This window comes from Schistocerca nitens, chromosome 7, assembly GCF_023898315.1.
Source record: "Schistocerca nitens isolate TAMUIC-IGC-003100 chromosome 7, iqSchNite1.1, whole genome shotgun sequence".
Taxonomy (NCBI): Eukaryota; Metazoa; Arthropoda; class Insecta; order Orthoptera; family Acrididae; genus Schistocerca; species Schistocerca nitens.
Window position 1 is genome coordinate 385,577,166 of NC_064620.1, and position 19,031 is coordinate 385,596,196.

A 19,031-nucleotide genomic window follows, 5' to 3' on the forward strand; every position below is an offset into this window, starting at 1 on the left:
TGTGATGGTGAGTGGATATGACGCAGATCCGTGTGCCTTTTCCCCATATATGGCCACGGCACATTGGACGTGGCTCCGGATGCCCCGTTATCGTGAATTTTCTTCCAATATGTTGTATCTTGTTTTTCATCGCCAAGGCGTTGAATGAGTTGCCATGCCCCCCCTTTTTTATTTTTATTTTTATTTTTGTGGACACTTCTGTGGATTTAGATGTTCCACGATGTAGAAGTGACGGAAGAAAGAATGTGGTTCAAATGGCTCTGAGCACTATGGGACTTAACTTCTAAGGTCATCATTCCCCTAGAACTTAGAACTACTTAAACCTAACTAACCTAAGGACATCACACACATCCATGCCCGAGGCAGGATTCGAACCTGCGACCGTAGCGGTCGCGCGGTTCCAGACTGTAGCGCCTTTAACCGCTTGGCCACCACGGCCGGCAAGAAAGAATGTATAGGCAAGGTAAAATTGACGCCTCATTCCTTCCTATACGTTTTTCTGATTTCACCCTTTTGTTTTTGTCGAAATGATTTCTTTTGTTTTATTATAATTGATTGCCTTCAATAAGTGTTTTGGAAAGAACGAGAATATTTTGGTTGTTTTGCTGTGTAAAAAAAATACTGAATCGGCAGCGTAATAGATTGATAAATTATTGCATTTCATGGTTGTCCGGTTCATAAACAAAAAAACGTGGTAGAGTATATGGACGATAATTTCAGACTGCCAATTTCTGCTTCCTTCAGGCTAGCAGTCGCAGTTTGCACTATTAGTTCACTGAAAATTCTTTGAACAATGGACTGTCAGTTACTCAACTTTGAAGTATCGCAATAAATATGACCAATAACGTAAAGATAATCGCCTAATCATCAGGCTATGCTGTGGAATTTAGAATTTGAAATAATCAAATCTTTTTAAACAATATTTTTTCCTGCAATCGTTTAAGGACAACTGCATAGCGAAGAAATATGCGTTCCAAAATACCTGGCGTTCTAGAAAATACTTCAGCATCTTTGCTTCGTTTACACACAGCGCAACAGATGAATCAACTTTCAGCTTTCTGCCTTTCTTGAATAAAACCTAGATGTGAACGTGATTCTTTGTGTGGTTCGACAAAGAAGTGTGCCATGAAGAGTCCACGACAAAGTATTCCAGCAATGAGTCTCAACAACGTATTTGTGCGTATCAAGCTTTACAAGAGAAACGCAACACCACTAGCTAAACATGTACATTGTGCATGTTTTCCCTTATTTTTTGTTTTATTTCTGCCACCCCAGCCAACCTCTCATACATATTGAATGACTCACATGCACATACACCTATGATTCTCATACAATATCTACACTGGTTGTAAACATACTGCTTACATCACGACGTGCTCCCCCTATTGCCGTGAGATGCCACTCCAAGCACCAATTCAATATGGAATATATAAAATTCAGGCCTCCAGACAGCTTTGCTGCCGTGTGTTGCTTATGTAAAAGTGACGATGTTCAGTTACTTAATATTGTGCTCTGGAATTTAGTCATAGCTCCACACAGTGGCCCGCAAACCTAATTCGCTATGCCGTACAAATTGTCTGGCCGTGGATCGTTAACGTCACCCACGAAAAACCGGGCAATGTCACTAGTTAGTTTTATAATACAATTTAAAGCAATACCACCGATATTATCAGAAATATCTTTCGCATAACTTTGCCAGTGCTCCAACAAATTGTTGTTTGCTGAACATTTGCAGTCAGTAAAGCGTTTACCTATGAATAACAAGGGATGGAAAAAATATGGAAACACTGCGAGAAAGGCATGGTTGAATGTAAATGTGTAAGTTGCAATATTTGTGGTTTACGTATTCTATGAGTGAAGACAACTTTGTAAGTTGAAATGACATGTTTAATGTCGCAATATTAGCACAAAAATACACGCTTTTACACAGTTTTCAATGTGACCGTAAAAAACAGTTGTCAGGATAATGCATCTCGTCAACATTAAAAAATAAAATAATCCTAAACACAACAATATTACATATTAACTCTCAGAAGGATAAATTATCCTAAATACGACAATATTAAAGTTTAACTAGAAGTTTCTTTACAAAATTGCTCCTACACTTACGTTATGATGTTGCTCACTACTACGAAAAACGTCCGATTCTGGTTCAAATTTCGGTACTATTTTTAGGATGACAATCAAGTCTGTGGTGGATGGTTAGCTATGTGACAAATTGAGCAAAAGATTACCCAAGGTCGCTCGAGTTTACACCGGACACAAGCTGGTGAACCAACAAGTTAACGCCTCTGCACGCGATATTTACCTTAAGCTGCACTGAGCTGTCATCTGCTAGGCCGCTCTCTTCCGCTGAAATTCCTATAACACTAATTACACTTTTGTTGAATTTTCCAGCAGAAACTTTTCCTATATTTCTCGTTATGCAAGAGAACATGTACTCATCCCTAGTCTTAGAATGTGGCGATATACACGCGCATGGTTGGAGCAGCGTGCGTATGATAATGCCCTCTCAGTTCTCGCAAGAACAATTAACTAATTGGCTGATTCGTTTCTCCACAGTTGCAGCTAAACGATGCTACAGCTAATTTCTTGCTGGATATCAGCCGCTGTAAACGCAGCGTTCACACAAATTACTCCCCTGCATCGTACAGAGCGTTATGCCCTCCGTTCTGCACTTGACGCAAGTTCAGAGAAGAGTCCCCGAAAATTTTCGTCTTGTATTACTCATAGCCGAACTGTCTCCCCATCTGGGTTCTCTCGTTCTTCTCGTCACGGCTTTTTTCGGCCAATAGGAGCGATTCTCTTATTTTGTGGAAACTCTCTCTACCAATCGCAAGGTCCCCACCATTAAACTGCGTCGAAACTTTGGCTCTTTTGTCCTTCCTAGCGCGTTTCCGCCAATCGGACGTTTTGTGCCCGTTCCAGACACCTAAATGCGTACATTGACTCTCTCGCATGTGTACCACTCACTGGACATGTGATCGAAAATGTGTCACAGATCTTGTTTCATATCCATTTGGAATTCTGAAATACAGTTTTCTAAAAGTTTTCTTTCCTGTCCACCCTCAGATGGGCCATTATACTCGCTCTCCCCGTCTGAGTCACCTGGTCGGTCGTTGACTTTCCACCTGGCACACCCCTTTAAGTGGTTTCCGTGATTCCCCCTGTAGCACAGCCTTGCCACTGCCCTCTCCCCTCTGAATTCCAGACTAAAACGCCTCTCGCTGCTTGCTTCACCTTCCACTCAAACATGCCTTATTGGAATGGTGTGTTAATTACCGTCACTTGAGTGTCGTCCCTTTTTGCATTACATACTGATAGGCAAATTTGCTCATTACTGCCGAAATAGGTGTCATATTCAGCTTCCTGTTGCGATGTATAAAGCTCTCATGTAAGGTGCGAATCTGACCTTCATTTATTCTGCCACCTTACAAATGCAGATGCTAGTCAAGCCCACAGGTTGTGCTGTCTTATTTGACCACGAATGGCACATGTGCAGTATTATCAGGCTGTTGCATGTGTCAGTCCAGGAGCAGGTAACTGTAAGGTGAGATGGAATTCCATAACTACTCATCAGTAATACAGATGCCCATAACAGGAAAACGTTGTACCCAAGCTCTAAAACCTGGACTGTGGAGTAATGGAAGAAAACCATTTGGTCAGATGAGTATTTTTTACACTCTGTCCAACTTCTGGCCGAGCTAATGTCCCAAGAGTGAAATATGGTGCGGGGTTCGGTGATGATTTGGGCTGCCATATCATGTTATTCAATGGGCCACATGGTTATTCTCCAAGGTTTGCATTACTGACACGGTTTATGTGGCCATTTTAGTGATGAGACCCATCCTACAGTACAATGATTCTTCACCAATGGTGATGCTGCGCTCAAAGACGACATATCACCTGCTCATAGAGCTCGCATAATCCAAAAGTAGTTTTGCGACCACGATAAACTGACGCAACTTCCCTGGCCACCAGTCACCAGATGGCAGTGTTATTGAGCCTTTGTGGTCTGCTTTTGAGAGAAGGGTGCGTGATTGCTATTCACGTTCATCACCATTACCTGAACTTACCACTATACCGTAGGAAGAATAGTAAAGGATTCCCTTGGAAACCTTACAGGACCTGTAAGTATCCATTCTGAGAAGTGTGGAAGTTGTTTCCAATGCCTTTCCTGCACTTATTAGGCATGTTAATGTGTTACGCTTCCGATGTTTCCATATTTCTGAACGCCTGCAAGTGTGGATAACACAAATCAGATCTTGAATATAGTTTTATAGACGTATTGCCTCGTTTTCTTTCCTCTAAACGTATTCAGTTATTCAAATGTGATATTGTAGTAGTCAACAGTACTGACTCTTACTGAAAATGTGGTATAGCTGGCTCTGCAGTTATTTGCATTATGATATACTAGAGTGCAAGGGTATCCATGGGATAATCTATAGGGGGCGGGGGGATAGACCTGGAGGTACAGAGTATTTTTAATATCTTTGAGAATAAATGGCGACTTATACGTAGCCACAAAAAATCCTAGTTCCGCCCCTGTTAAAATCGTGCTTAACACCAACTTTTAAATCATTATCTTGTAAGAAAAACTGAGTATACTATATTTTTTCCTTTCCCTGCTGAGGGCTGGGGAGGGGGGGGGGGTTGTAGGAGAGGGGGCAGCCTCTCCCTTGCCCGTAGGCATGGGTGCCTCCCCTAGAGTGTATGTTTCTGTAGCTATGGCAGACGTGACTTGTTACATGTTGATATATATCGGCCAATTTCTTACGTAGTTCTGCAAACATTTTCAGGTTTAGTAAACACTTGCTCTACTGTCTAGAAAACCATAGATTTTTCTGCTTGATGTGAAAATGCAACTGCTCTGCTTTTGTTTGTTGTTCCCAACTATGTGGTAAAATGACATTCACAACAAAAATTTAAATACATTACTGCAGCCTTGCTTAAGAGTTATGGTTAATTTTATGTTAGGTGTTAATGGATACAAATCTGTATTTGCTGAATCTTCCCCAAAATCTTCTTTGATTGGGTCTAGGACACGGTTAAATTGGGAAACCTTAAGAACTCACACAACTTTGTCTTTGTTTAGCGAATGACGACTGGTAAGTGTCGTAAAGAAACTTTTGTCATGGTTTGTCCTAAAGAGGGGTTATGTTTCAGCTTTTTCATTATGTAACTATTGGAGTAGAATGTCTTCTTCATAATTTTCTTCCAGCTGTAAGCGCAACAATAGAGCACAACCACTAATGTCAAAAACCTGCATCTGCTTCTCAGAACTGTTCACGACTGAGCTGCAGTGTACTTGCACATGGCTCACTCAGGCAATATTTTACCTTATATTGTCTCCATATTGTAGAGAGATACGGCTTTCATTCCAACTTGAAAAAGAATTTCGAAATGTTAGCTATATTTAGTACACAATAACATATCACCTAAAATGAACTAAATGTAACGTGGTCAGCGAGCAAATTTTTCGGCAAAACCTTCAAATTTTATGATGTGAGCACTTGGAAGTTATGTATCACAGTAGCTACGACCAATATCTAAAAAATAAACACATGAATAATCTGTGACATGAAACTGTAAGTTGCTAAAAAAATCAATTTTGTGTGCCACTTAGTTTCCTCAGAATCGAATGAGAAGTATGATATATTGAAGAAAACGCGCAAATCGGAAAGGTGTCATTTTTAATATTTCAAATGAAAAGGCAAATCCGTACTGAAAAACTAACTCAAGGATTTAATGTAGCTTTGCTTCATTTACATACAGCATGGTTTACAGTAAGAAAATCGGGACACTCACCTTGCTATGTACTGCTATCAGCCGCTTTGTGGGAAATACTTCCCGTGTAGCGTCCCTTGTCACGCCAGGTGTGAGGAAAGTGAGTAGCGGCATTCTAGCAAATGGTTCCACTGACCGCAGTGTAGTAGACCAGGGCACCGACTTTGGAAAATCAATCTGGCTGTCTTCCTCTACAGTTTTTGCCCTCTACAGCTCCCTATAGTATCACGGAAGTCATTCCCTGATGTCTTAACGTATGTCCTATCATCCTGTCTCTTCTCCTTGTCAGCGTTTTCCAAGTACTCCTTTCCTCGTCGCCGGCCGAAGTGGCCGTGCGGTTAAAGGCGCTGCAGTCTGGAACTGCAAGACCGCTACGGTCGCAGGTTCGAATCCTGCCTCGGGCATGGATGTTTGTGATGTCCGTAGGTTAGTTAGGTTTAACTAGTTCTAAGTTCTAGGGGACTAATGACCTCAGCAGTTGAGTCCCATAGTGCTCAGAGCCTTTCCTCGTCGATTCTGTGCAGAACCTCATTCCTTACCGTACGAGTCCATCTTATTTACAACATTCGTCTGTACTACCACATTTCAAATAGCTCCATTCTCCGCTGTTACGGTTTTCCCACAGGCCACGTTCCACTGCCATACAAGGCTGTGCTCCAAACCTACATTCTCAGAAATTTCTTCTTCAAATTAAGGCCTATCTTTGATACTAGTAGACTTCTCATGGCCAGGAATGCCATTTTTGCTCATGCTAGTCTGATTTTTATATCCTTGCTCCATCCGTCGTGTATTACTTTGCTGCCTAGGTAGCACAATTGATTAATTTCGTCTACTTCGTGATCCCAGTTGGGACGTTACATTTCCCCCTTTCTCATTTCTGCCACTTCTCATTACATTCTTCTTTCTTCGATTTTGTTCTGCCGTAAAGTCAAGTGCCGGCACGACGGTCAAGAACATTAGAGCAGAGAGGGCTGTGAGACAACGTCAGCCAATAGCACGCTGACCGACCCCTCCATAGGACGACAGCGAGACAGCAGCGACATCTACAGCAGAGGACATAAACGGCGCGCCACCTGGCCGTGACCCAGCAGCGAATTATGAACTGCATTGTTTCATTTTTATTAGGAGTTGTATACACTGAAGAGACTTCTTATTTGACCGTCGCCAATTGCTTGCGACACACCAATGTAAATTTCCAAAGTATTGTCATTTATCTTACTGCAATAAAAAATCATTAACACGATTTGCGTGAATTGTTGTCTAGCGCTCTGAGAAAACAGGTTTCCTAGGCACCTCATATTCGACGAGTAGGCAGGACACAACAGATTTATTCTCAGTCCATATTCTGTACTAACTAGGCTGTTCATTCCATTCAGAAGATCGTGTAATTCTTCTTCACTTTCACTCAGGATAGCAATATCACCCTCAAATCGTATTACTTATATCCTTTCACCATGAACTTTAATCCTGCTCCTGAACTTCCTTTTAATTTCCGTAATTTCGTTTTCGATGAACAGATTGAACAGTAGGGGTGAAAGACTACATTCTTATCTCACAACCTTTTTAATCTGAGCACTTCTTTCTTGGCTGTCCACTCTTATTATTCCCCTTTGTTTTTGTACATATTGTATACTACCCGTCTCTCCCTACCACCTACTCCTATTTTCCTCAGGATTGCCAACATCTTGCACCATTTTACGCTGTCGAACGCTTTTTCCTGTTCGTACGGATCTGCCTGATTTTTCTTTAGTCTTGTTTCCAATATCAACCACAACATCAGATTTGACTCTCTGGTGCCTTGACCTTTCCTAAGGCGAAACTGATAGTCATCTAACACAACCTTAATTTTCTTTTCCATCCTTCCATATATTATTCTTGTCAGCAACTTGGATGCATGAGGTGCTAAGCAGACTATGCGATAATTCTCGCACTTGTCAGCTCTTGCAGTCACTTTTAAAGTCTAATTCTAATACTGGATCTCCTGTCTGTTCTAAGTCGACTCCTGTTTCTTTTATCACATCAGACATATCTTCCCCCTCATAGAGGCCTTCAGTGTATTCTGTCTACCTATCCGCTCTCTCCTCTGCATTTAACAGTGGAATTTCCGTTGTACTCTTAATGTTACCATCCTTGCTTTTAATGTCTCCGAAGGGTGTTTTGACTTTCCTGTATGCTGAGTGAGCCCTTCCGACAATCATTTCTTCTTCGATTTCTTCACATTTTTCATGCAGCCATTTCGTCTTAGCATCCCCATACTTCCTATTTATTTCATTCCTCAGTGACTTATTTTCTTATTTCTGTATTTCCCGGAACATTTTTTTCTTTTATCGATCAACTGAGAACTATTTTTTTTTTCTCAAATATCTGCGTAATTTCTTAGCCTCACTCATAAATAATGAGTTCCTACAAACATTGGATAGTTTGGAAAAAAAAATATCCGCCACAGCGTCAAGGTTATGCATGATGTCGATGTCATTCAGTTTCTCTTGCGTCATGGTGTTGCACAGGTAAGCTTTTTTTTAATCTTCAATGGGCGGAGAAAGAACGTTCTGCTGTACATGTAGGAACTGGAATCGATTCACCGACGTGCATAGTTGAGGACAAGTGGGGCACTAAGTCTTCCGTACTTCCAACGAAATAATTTTTTGCTTCACACACACACACACACACACACACACACACACACACAACATATTTCTTTACACAACTGCAATCTTTAGATTTGGAAAGAAAAATGTTTCCATTTCTTTGAAGTGAATCATAGCAGCTTTAGAAAATCGATACTCGAAACACTGAATCACAATATCTACAATTTCAAAATAAATTCTCCGTCAATAATCACGGTAGCTGGCAAATGACAGGTAGAGCGCCATTATAAAGTTTTCGAGAAATCTTTCGAACTTTTTAAGTTTCGGATCGTCAACATCAAAATTTTGGGCAGTAACAGGGTAGATCTCCGTACTTTAAAACTTCTATGACATTATTAACAGGCTATGGTTCATGGCTTATTGGTACTGTATGGAGGAATTTTGCAGAAAAGCATTAAAAATTTCAGCTAGGTCTAAAATTTAAATAAAATATGTAGTGACAAATTAAAAATAACACAGGCAATTCAAGAAAGCTTTAGCTTTACCATCTACAGTAGATTTTTCGAGCTCGAGCTCCTAAAAGAACAAAATTAACTGCTTTGAATTCTGGAAAATAGTTGTCAACGAATTTGCCGTACAACACCACTTGACAGTGCAAGAAAGCCGAAAAGCTACAGGATGAATACAGCTAGCACCTTCGGCAGTTTGCAGAGACTCAAATATTGCTACATATGAAATGTATTTGCAAATGCGAATATGGACAACCATTAGCTGTATAATGGAATGATGACAATGAACATTTGGGCCGGACCGGAACTCGATCCTGGATTTCCCTCTTATCGCGAACGGTCGCCTTACATTAGCCTATCCGAAAACGACACATGGTCAGACCTGGAATTCCATATGTTGTACGTCGTCAACCATGTTCTACAACCTACACTCGTACATCCATTACTTATATTCCCGTACAGGGGAGACATTTTACTTGAAAATCGCTTGCTCGGTGTCGGCGGATAGTCGGCCGGAGTGACCGAGCGGTTCTAGGCGCTACAGTCTGGAACCGCACGACCTCTACGGTCGCAGGTTCGAATCCTGCCTCGGGCACGGATGTGTGTGATGTCCTTAGGTAAGTTAGGTTAAAGTAGTTCTAAGTTTTAGGGGACTGATGACCTTAGAAGTTAAGTCGCATCGTGCTCAGGGCCATTTGAACCCTTTTGTCGGCGGATAAATGCGATATTGCAGTGCCAGTGTTATTCCAAATTTGCTGCACGGTTCCTTCGAAGATCCATGCATGCATGCATGTCCGACGGAACAGAGTATCGTAATTCGCAATAACAAGGCAATGCAATATCGTATCGAATATTCCCAGTCGCTTGGGGAACCCGCGTACAGACTGTCATTTCTTTCACATTTGAAAGGTAGGCTCTCGCCATCGTCTGTCTTTGCATTGCCTCTTGGGTCACACGGTTCAAAGAATGGGCCAAACAGTGAACATGCAGAACTCGCGACTCAGTTTCTGATTTTTACCTTCAACCCAGAAAAAGCGTCGATCGTTTTTGCCCCTCCGTCTGTATCAATACCTCTGTAGGACTTGACGTCTAGAGAGATATGAGTGAGAACATTCATCAAAATATTTTTCGTTCCGTTGGGCTAGCATAGCATACGTCAGTATAAGACATAATGAAAATGAATGCTCCAAATTTAGCTGCAATAAGCTAATATATTTATTTAAATATTTTACACAACAGGCCTGTTTCGGCATATTGCCATTGTCAAGTGACGTTTCGTTGAAAACGACGACCATACTGCATATATAATAAATTTTTTCTGTCATTTCTTGATAAGAATATTGCTTTTGTAGTTAAAAATGTAAAAATACGTTTTGTCAGATATTTTGAAAGTTCACTTATACTACGATGCTATATGTTTACAAAGTATACTTATTTTACGTAATTTTGCGTTTTACAACTACAGAAAGTAAGATTTTTACCGAGACATGGCAGAAAAAATTTAGTGTTGATGCAATACCGTCGTCACTTCCAGCTAGACGTCACTTGATAATGGCAATAAGCCGAAACAGGCCTGCCGTGTAAAATATTTACAGAAATTTATTAAAATTTTGAAGAATACTGCAGCTTCACCAGATACAGTGTGATAGAAACCCCCCCCCCCCCCACAAAAGAAACATTAATTTGAAAATTATCACCACTGAAACATCGAAAGCAAATCGAAACTTGCTCGCGTTGACATTCCGCTAATTTCATCTACTACTATCGAATAGCATTGAGATTATTTTATAAACTTTATCAATGTGTGTTACCTACTATATTTGTTCTATCGTGCGAAAGCCTTGTGTACTTTGTGCGCCGCAGTCAAGAGGACAAATTGGCGTTATCTTCATTAACCATCTCTGACAATACATTATAACAAGAATTTCCACCTGTGTGATCACGGATTGCTAACCCTCGCACGAGATAACGCAGTGAAGATAACATTCTGAACAAAGATACTCCTGCAAACAAAGGTACTCCTCCATACTACACGTTCACACCTTTATCAGCTGCACTTTTTCTGCTACAGCAAAACATATGATAATATGACAAGCATACATTTCTAACGCTTTGTTCCAAGTGAAAATCTGACTTCAACGAATGCTTTTATCACATTTTCGTCTTGCTTAGTTTACTTCGCTAAAGGCCCTTTAGAAGAACTCATTTTCTTACATACAGAACAAAACAACACTTTTCGTCTTATAACATCTCTAATATCTGTCTTCCCACTATTTTCGGATTGAAGGGTCAAAACCAACATTACCAGTCTTCTTTGTTTCATTCGATACAGCAGTTGAATCGGGTCCACCTGAAGCTGTATTTGCGTATGTCGCAGCCGAATCACTTTTCTCCATTGACCATTACAAAAACCACCGACAGCAGAGAATTAAAATAAATTGTAAATAATTATAAAAGATACTGTATTTCACAAAAAATGTGAATTAAAACTTACTGCTCCACAAAGCGCGCAAAGGAGGTGATTTAAATCCATACCAGCCGTTGCCCGCTGGTCGGAACATCCAAAAACTTTCGTTGCGTTTTCGAGAAAGAGTAGCGCTGACCAGTCAACTGTTTCTCGAGGATTGACATGAGAAGCGCTAGGCCGTGCTTATGTGAGCCAACGCGAGAGAACGACGTCAAAATTGGCATAATTGACAGATTTGAATTTTTCCCAATTTTTTTCTTCATTATATTTTTCTTCCCTATATTGCTGAGCACCACAAAAAAAAAAAAATCGTGGTGATGCGCGAGCACAGGAGCTAACCACGGTATCGGTGCCCATGTAGTAGATAGAACCTAGCTAAGACAATCGCCCGTTTGCATGGGGCTCCCAAAATCGGATAACGTAAACCGATTTCCCAATATCGTTTCTGGGAGGTCATGTAAACACTTCAAAATCGATTTTGGAAATCCGCTTCTAGTTGCGGGTTTTCCAGTTCCGCAATCTATTTTTGTTCCCATGTAAAAGCAACCGGTTTTGAAATGTGGTTGGGTTGTCAAGTTATGTCTTGTTTTCGGAATGTTTCATTAATGTGGACTTGTGCAGTGAAGGAGAAGCAGAAATATTGGACTGAACATGAAGCTGTCTACCCGTAATAATCTAGTCAAGAGAAATATCGATTGTGATGACTGGATCAGAAACTGGATCAGCTGTTTTCCAGGCACCATATTTAGCTGGGCTAGCAATCCGCTTCAGCGCTTTCATGTAACGACAGAGAAAAACGGTTTTCGAAATTCTCTTTTCGTCTTTCGGAAGATGTGTCGCATGTAAGCGTAGTGTCTGACGCTTGCTCTTAGAACTGCAAAATATGCGATAGGAACAGGTCCATAGGGGAGCAAGGACAGGAAGATCTTTGACCTTCAGCTACAGCTGGAAGAAGCTAGGAAACAACTAGTGAGAATGTTGGAAGGCTACTGCGAGGGGTAGTTGGGAGAAGGGAGTTGGTAAGAATACTGGGATGACGAGGACGCGGTCTGGAAATTTTGTTATATCTAGCTGCCAGAGTTGAGGGGTGAGGAGCCTCATTATGACGTAAAAAGTACGAAATGTGAAACAGGCGTTACCAGTGAGTAAGAAGACAAGGAACACCACTAAGTTTAGGTAAAAGAGAATACTGTTACAAAGTAGGAGCTGCGTTCGAGGTGAAGGCTTTCAATTAAAGAACAAGTTAGAGTAAGAGTGTGAGATCATTAGCATCTTCAGCCCGAGTGCTGGGCAGAATCAGATGATACAGGGTTTAGAAACTTTGTGTAATGACTTCACAAAAGAAGATCAGATACTGATAGTGGGTTGGATGGGGAACATCTTGCATAGGAATAGGGTCAGGAGCGCAACTAAGTGGGGGCTACTGGGGCAATGCCCCGGAGTCACCAATGGCAAGGCCGGCCAGTGTGGCCACGCGGTTAAAGGCGCTTCAGTCTGGAACCGCGTGACCGCTACGGTCGCAGGTTCGACTCCTGCCTCGGACATGGATGTGTGTGATGTCGTTAGGTTAGTTAGGTTTAAGTAGTTCTAAGTTCTAGGGGACTGATGACCTCAGATGGTCCCATAGTGCTCAGAGCCATTTGAACCATTTGAACCAATGGCAAGGGACCCCATGATGCTCGACAGAAAGAAGTAAAAGAATGAAAAATTAAAATGAAAACGAAAAGCGGGAAAACAGAAAATACGACATGCATTGATATTCGATCACTAAGGTCCTTAGTTAGTTGGAGGTCAATAGCTATGCTCTGCTGTGAAGAGAATAGTTGAAAACGAAAACAACAGTCAAAGGAAGTAAATGGCTAAGTCACTTGTTATGGGTACACTTTGCACAGACGAAACCACAATATTCCGCATGTTAAGAGCCAGGTTATCACTGCCACAAGCTGATACTACAGTGGTTTCTAAAGAGGGCCTACATAATATACCCACCAATAATTTTAATTGGAAAGAGAAAGCTCTGACACTTTAGTGACAGCTGATTGTCGACAATAGAGGAGGTGCACCAGCAACCAATCTTCCAGTGGTGAACGATATCGATAAATGAAATGGTCAAATGGCACTTTAAATAGCAAACCAGGTGACGTCTCATCTATGCATTGAGGTGTGCGGCGACAGATATTAACTTGTCAATAGCGAGCTACTAAATGAATTGGATGTACATACGGCCCACGACCCGTTCTGAAGATGTCCTCAGAAGATATCGTAATCAATTGTCGCCCAACTTCCTAAACAATAGTCTTGTTACTGGAATTAATGTGCGATAAACCATATAAACTACCAATTAAAGTAAAAAAGTATGAGATAATAACAGGAAAATGTTTCAGCTAAATTTTCTATCAACACAATGACCCAGCAGTTAAAAATAATTTTTATATTTAATGACAGGAAGAAACTACTGACGATCGCACAGATGTGTTTGAGCGAAGAAATCGACAAATAAAATTGTGATTGTCAAAAGCGGTTTGAAACTATTCCCATAAATTGTTAAAAAATTTTAAGTCTCGATCGCAGTAAAAAATATATAATCACAGTTTGTTGATTATTGATTTGATTGATTAACAACCCTCTTCAGATCATATTTAGTAAAGCATCAGTATAAGTGTACAATGTTGGACACGACATCATCGTTATTAACTGTAACTCAGGTTATACCTACTAAGGAATCAGTACGTATGTACTATGTGTGACGCATCAATAGAAGAAGTTGTTCAAACCCTGGCTGTTGACGTTTAGAACCATCCCATAGTTATGTCTGCAAACGTGACTATTTTAAACTATTAACAGACGACCAACAATTATAATATGGATTTACTATTTCTACTCACAATATAGAGCATAAATTCCGTAAAGGTTTCAGCGATAATTTTAACTCTCAAAATTTTTGTCTCGATCCCAGTTATTTTAATTTAGGCTGTAGTTTTTCTTGTAATTCACTTCAGTATTACTATCATCAGGTCAATAATTGCAGGCCGTCGCTTGCTTTAATCATTAATACGAGGGTTGGAACTTAAATAATGGCAACTATTTATTCACAACCGATACAAAAGAGTTACATGTTTGCATCTGTTACTGTCCTCCAAAGTAGTCACCAGCGTTGTGTAGAACCCGCTGCTAGCGTTGTGGAAGGCGTAGTATACCGTTAGCAGAGGCTGTTCTGTTGATGCTGCGAATGGAGCGGACTACTGCCTGTCGAATCTCTGGAACAGTTATGTCTGAAGCGAATGCCACGAAGTGGCTTCTTCATCTTCGGAATCAAATCAAAGCTACAAGGACTTAAGTCCGGGGAGTATGGTGGATGGTACAGTACTTCCCAGTCCCATCGACCGAACAGAGCAGCCACAGCTCGCGCTGTGTGCTCCCGCGCATTGTCGTGCAAAGTGATGGGTGGGTTGTGTAGAAAGTGTCGCCGCTTCTTTCGCAAAGGTGGTCGCAGGTGATGCTCCAAAAACGAACAGTAATACTGTGGATTGACAGTCTGCCGTGGAGGAACGTAATCCATTAGGATAACACCATCATAGTCGTACACGAGAATCGCCATAACTTTAGACGCTCCATTCACACCATCAACAGAAGAGGCTCTGCTAACGGTATACTACGCCTTCCACATCGCTGGCAACGGGTGCTACACAACGCTGGTTACTACTTTGAAGGACAGTAACACATGCAAACATGTAACTCTTTTGCATCGGTTGTGAATAAATAGTTGCCACTACTTAAGTTCCAACCCTCGTATATGTCTGAGTGATGCTAAATATTATTTTTACATAAAGAAAAGTATTATCTTCTCAATAACCTTCAAATTGTGAGCTACACCCTTAACTTTTATCTACGAATTAGTGAATTTACTCATGACACTTTTGTTGCCTATGCCTGTGGTCCACTTTCAGAACTCAAATGAATAATCTAATTAATTCACTTAAATTGCTGGTGTAACCATGTTACGCCGCACTAAAATAAAAACAGAGAATAGTCGAGGGAATATAAATGAGAATAGTGGCGTACTTAAAAGTTCACAAAATAATGAAAAGTTTTATTAATCCTTTTGTAATTACAACTAGCTGATAAATCTTACACAAAAATGACAACCACGTATCAGAAAAGGAATGGTACTTGACTGACAAAGCATACAATGTTTTGCCGGCCGGTGTGGCCGTGCGGTTCTAGGCGCTTCAGTCTGGAACCGCGTGACCGCTACGGTCGCAGGTTCGAATCCTGCCTCGGGCATGGATGTGTGTGATGTCCTTAGGTTAGTTAGGTTTAAGTAGTTCTAAGTTCTAGGGGACTGATGACCACATATGTCAAGTCCCATAGTGCTCAGAGCCATTTGAACCATACATTGGTTTGGAAGCTATACAAATTCTCCCTTGAATTAATCCCTTTTAGAATAGAATCTAACTGTTTACATGAAACCGTTGTGAGGCCCAATTCTATTCAAAACTGCGACCAAGAATACCACAAACTATGGTTCACCTAAGAACAAGGAGCTGCGACTGTTATTTAACAACCCTACGCCGGTACAGCAGCATTTTACCCTTTCACGTTGATTCAGGCAGCAGCATAAAACGGCAGGCTGTGGGCGAGGAGCGGTGTGCTGCGGCAGCTGTAACGTTCTGATGCGTCCACGTAAATTTGCAAACTACGGGGTCTGGCGATTTGATTATCGAAACACGGGGAACTTCCCTATCAGAGCCCTAAAATCCCGGCAGATTTCAGTGTGAGGTGCACCCGTTCGCTGGTCTGGCCACACCAATTTAACTCACAGGCACGACAATGCGTGCTGGAATAATCAAACGTCAGACGGCCGACTCAGGACGAATAAGTTCACCCTCATGACACACGATATGTCCGAGATGATCTTCAGTTGCACTGCCGGTACAGTTGGAAACCGCCACTGGCTCTTAGTCCACCACAAGATACAAATCCCAAGTCTCAATCAACAGGGAAAGACGTAAAGTTCTCCAGCAGCGGAGGGCCAGAAGAAGAAAGTAAAGTTTCACAACCACTTTCCACCAAGCCTCAGCAGGAGAGCCAAATTAGCAAGAACGAAACGGCTCCCACATTGCTCAAACCAATCAAACTATTTCCTACCAAATGAATCTCTCCTCTTGACTTTTCTGTTGGCCTGGTCGCCAAGCCAGATAGCACAGGTTCCCATGCTGGGGGGAGCAAGACCCCACTTTTCATATCCTGAGAGGAGCCAATCAGTGTCGCCAAATCGTCTAAAAAAAGAAGATTTTAGACTAGGGACACGACATTTGCATGGTAAGCATGGCCATGTTTTAGCAAAAAACATCTATCTTGACGGGACCACAGTCGCTCATTTATGGAGAGATCAAATCTTTCAAGGCCAACCACTTCCAATCTCTGCAAGAAAGCTGTTAAGCTTCTTGGATAGCTGTGCCCCTGAAATAAATGTTTTTGCCCCTCACTAAGAGAACCTGGCGACTTCCTGGCGTCAGGAACGTTACAGTCTTGTCTCCAAACTAAACAAGTGCATCAGCCGCTCTGGCCGTATCATCCCAGCCCATAACATAAGAATGAACACAGTCTTATGAGCTGCTCCCAATTTGCACAAAGACTCAGTTTACAGCAGTCTCTCTTAAATAGCTTCCCCTACCCACTTTCCACCAACTGGCCGCCTTCACGACGGTTTGGCGACTGGCCCAGGTAAAACCTATCGCGAACCGATGCCCTTCTGTCGCACCCTAAGTGGAAGGAGGCGAGTGGTACGGCCAGAAGACCCTTTGCATGTACGATCCACTGAGCGCTACATCCCAGAATCACTCACACAATCAGGTCGCTACATTCGTGGGCCCCAGTCCATCTTTCCCTGTTCTTCGTCATCTCCACTATGGCCCCTCGGGTACAAGTTCTCTGCAGGTTACATACGAAGTTATAACAACATTCTGCCCACAATTTTCTCATGTAAAAAAGTCAAAAACCATACATATCAAATATAGTACTGGGGAATACCGGGATCATGACCTAAGATAAGATTAATGTGACTGGCAATATTGTCAAAGTGAGAGAGTAGCATGCTACGTCTCATAATAAGAGTCACAAAATATAGGTACAGCATATTGCGTAAAAATGCACAATGCAGTTTTCTGAAACGGACACTGCTGGATCTGAGAGAGCATTTAACATTACGATAGTAAGAGACTGGAAATATTTACCCTAAAGGATTAAAATATATGGCCATTTACAGTCTCATGCGAATTGCTGTGTTACTTATGAGCAACGGAATATACAGGGTGGTCCATTGATCGTAACCGGGCCAAATACCTCACGAAATAAGCGTCAAATGAAAAAAAAACTACAAAGCCCGAAACTTGTCTAGCTTGAAAGCGGAAACCAGATGGCGCTATGGTTGACCCGCTAGATGGCGCTGCCATAGGTCAAATGGATATTAACTGCGTTTTTTAAAATAGGAACCCCCATTTTTTATTACATATTCGTGTAGTACGTAAAGAAATATGAATGTTTTAGTTGGACCACTATTTTCGCTTTGTGATAGATGGCGCTGTAATAGTCACACAAATATATGGCTCACAATTTTAGATGAACAGCTGGTAACAGGTAGGTTTTTAAATTAAAATACAGAACGTATGTACGTTTGAACATTTTATTTCGGCTGTCCAATGTGATACATGTACCTTTGTGAACTTATCATTTCTGAGAACGCATGCTGTTACAGCGTGATTACCTGTAAATACCACATGAATGCAATAAATGCTCGAAACGATGTCCGTCAACCTCAATGCATTTGGAAATACGTGCAACGACATTCCTCTCAACATGCATTGACAATGCGCTGACGCATGTTGTCAGGCGTTGTCAGTGGATCACGATAGCAAATATTCTTCAACTTTCCCCACAGAAAGAAATCCGGGGACGTCAGATCCGGTGAACGTACGGGCCATGGTATGGTGCTTCGACGTGCAATCCACCTGTCATGAAATATGCTATTCAATACCGCTTCAACCGCACGCGAGCTATGTGCCGGACATCCATCATGTTGGAAGTACATCGCCATTCTATCATGCAGTGAAACATCTTGTAGTGACATCGGTAGAACATTACGTAGGAAATCAGCATACATTACACCATTTAGATTGCCATTGATAAAATGGGGGCCAATTATCCTTCCTCCCATGATGCCGCACCATACATTACCCGCCAAGGTCGCTGATGTTCCACTTGTCGCAGCCAGCGTGGATTTTCCGTTGCCCAGTAGTGCATATTATGCCGGTTTACATTACCGCGCCGGCCGCGGTGGTCTAGCGGTTCTGGCGCTGCAGTCCGGAACCGCGGGACTGCTACGGTCGCAGGTTCGAATCCTGCCTCGGGCATGGGTGTGTGTGATGTCCTTAGGTTAGTTAGGTTTAAGTAGTTCTAAGTTCTAGGGGACTTATGACCTAAGATGTTGAGTCCCATAGTGCTCAGAGCCATTTTACATTACCGCTGTTGGTGAATGACGCTTCGTCGCTAAATAGAACGCGTGCAAAAAATCTGTCACCGTCCCGTAATTTCTCTTGTGCCCAGTGGCAGAACTGTACACGACGTTCAAAGTCGTCGCCATGCAGTTCCTGGTGCATAGAAATACGGTACGGGTGCAAT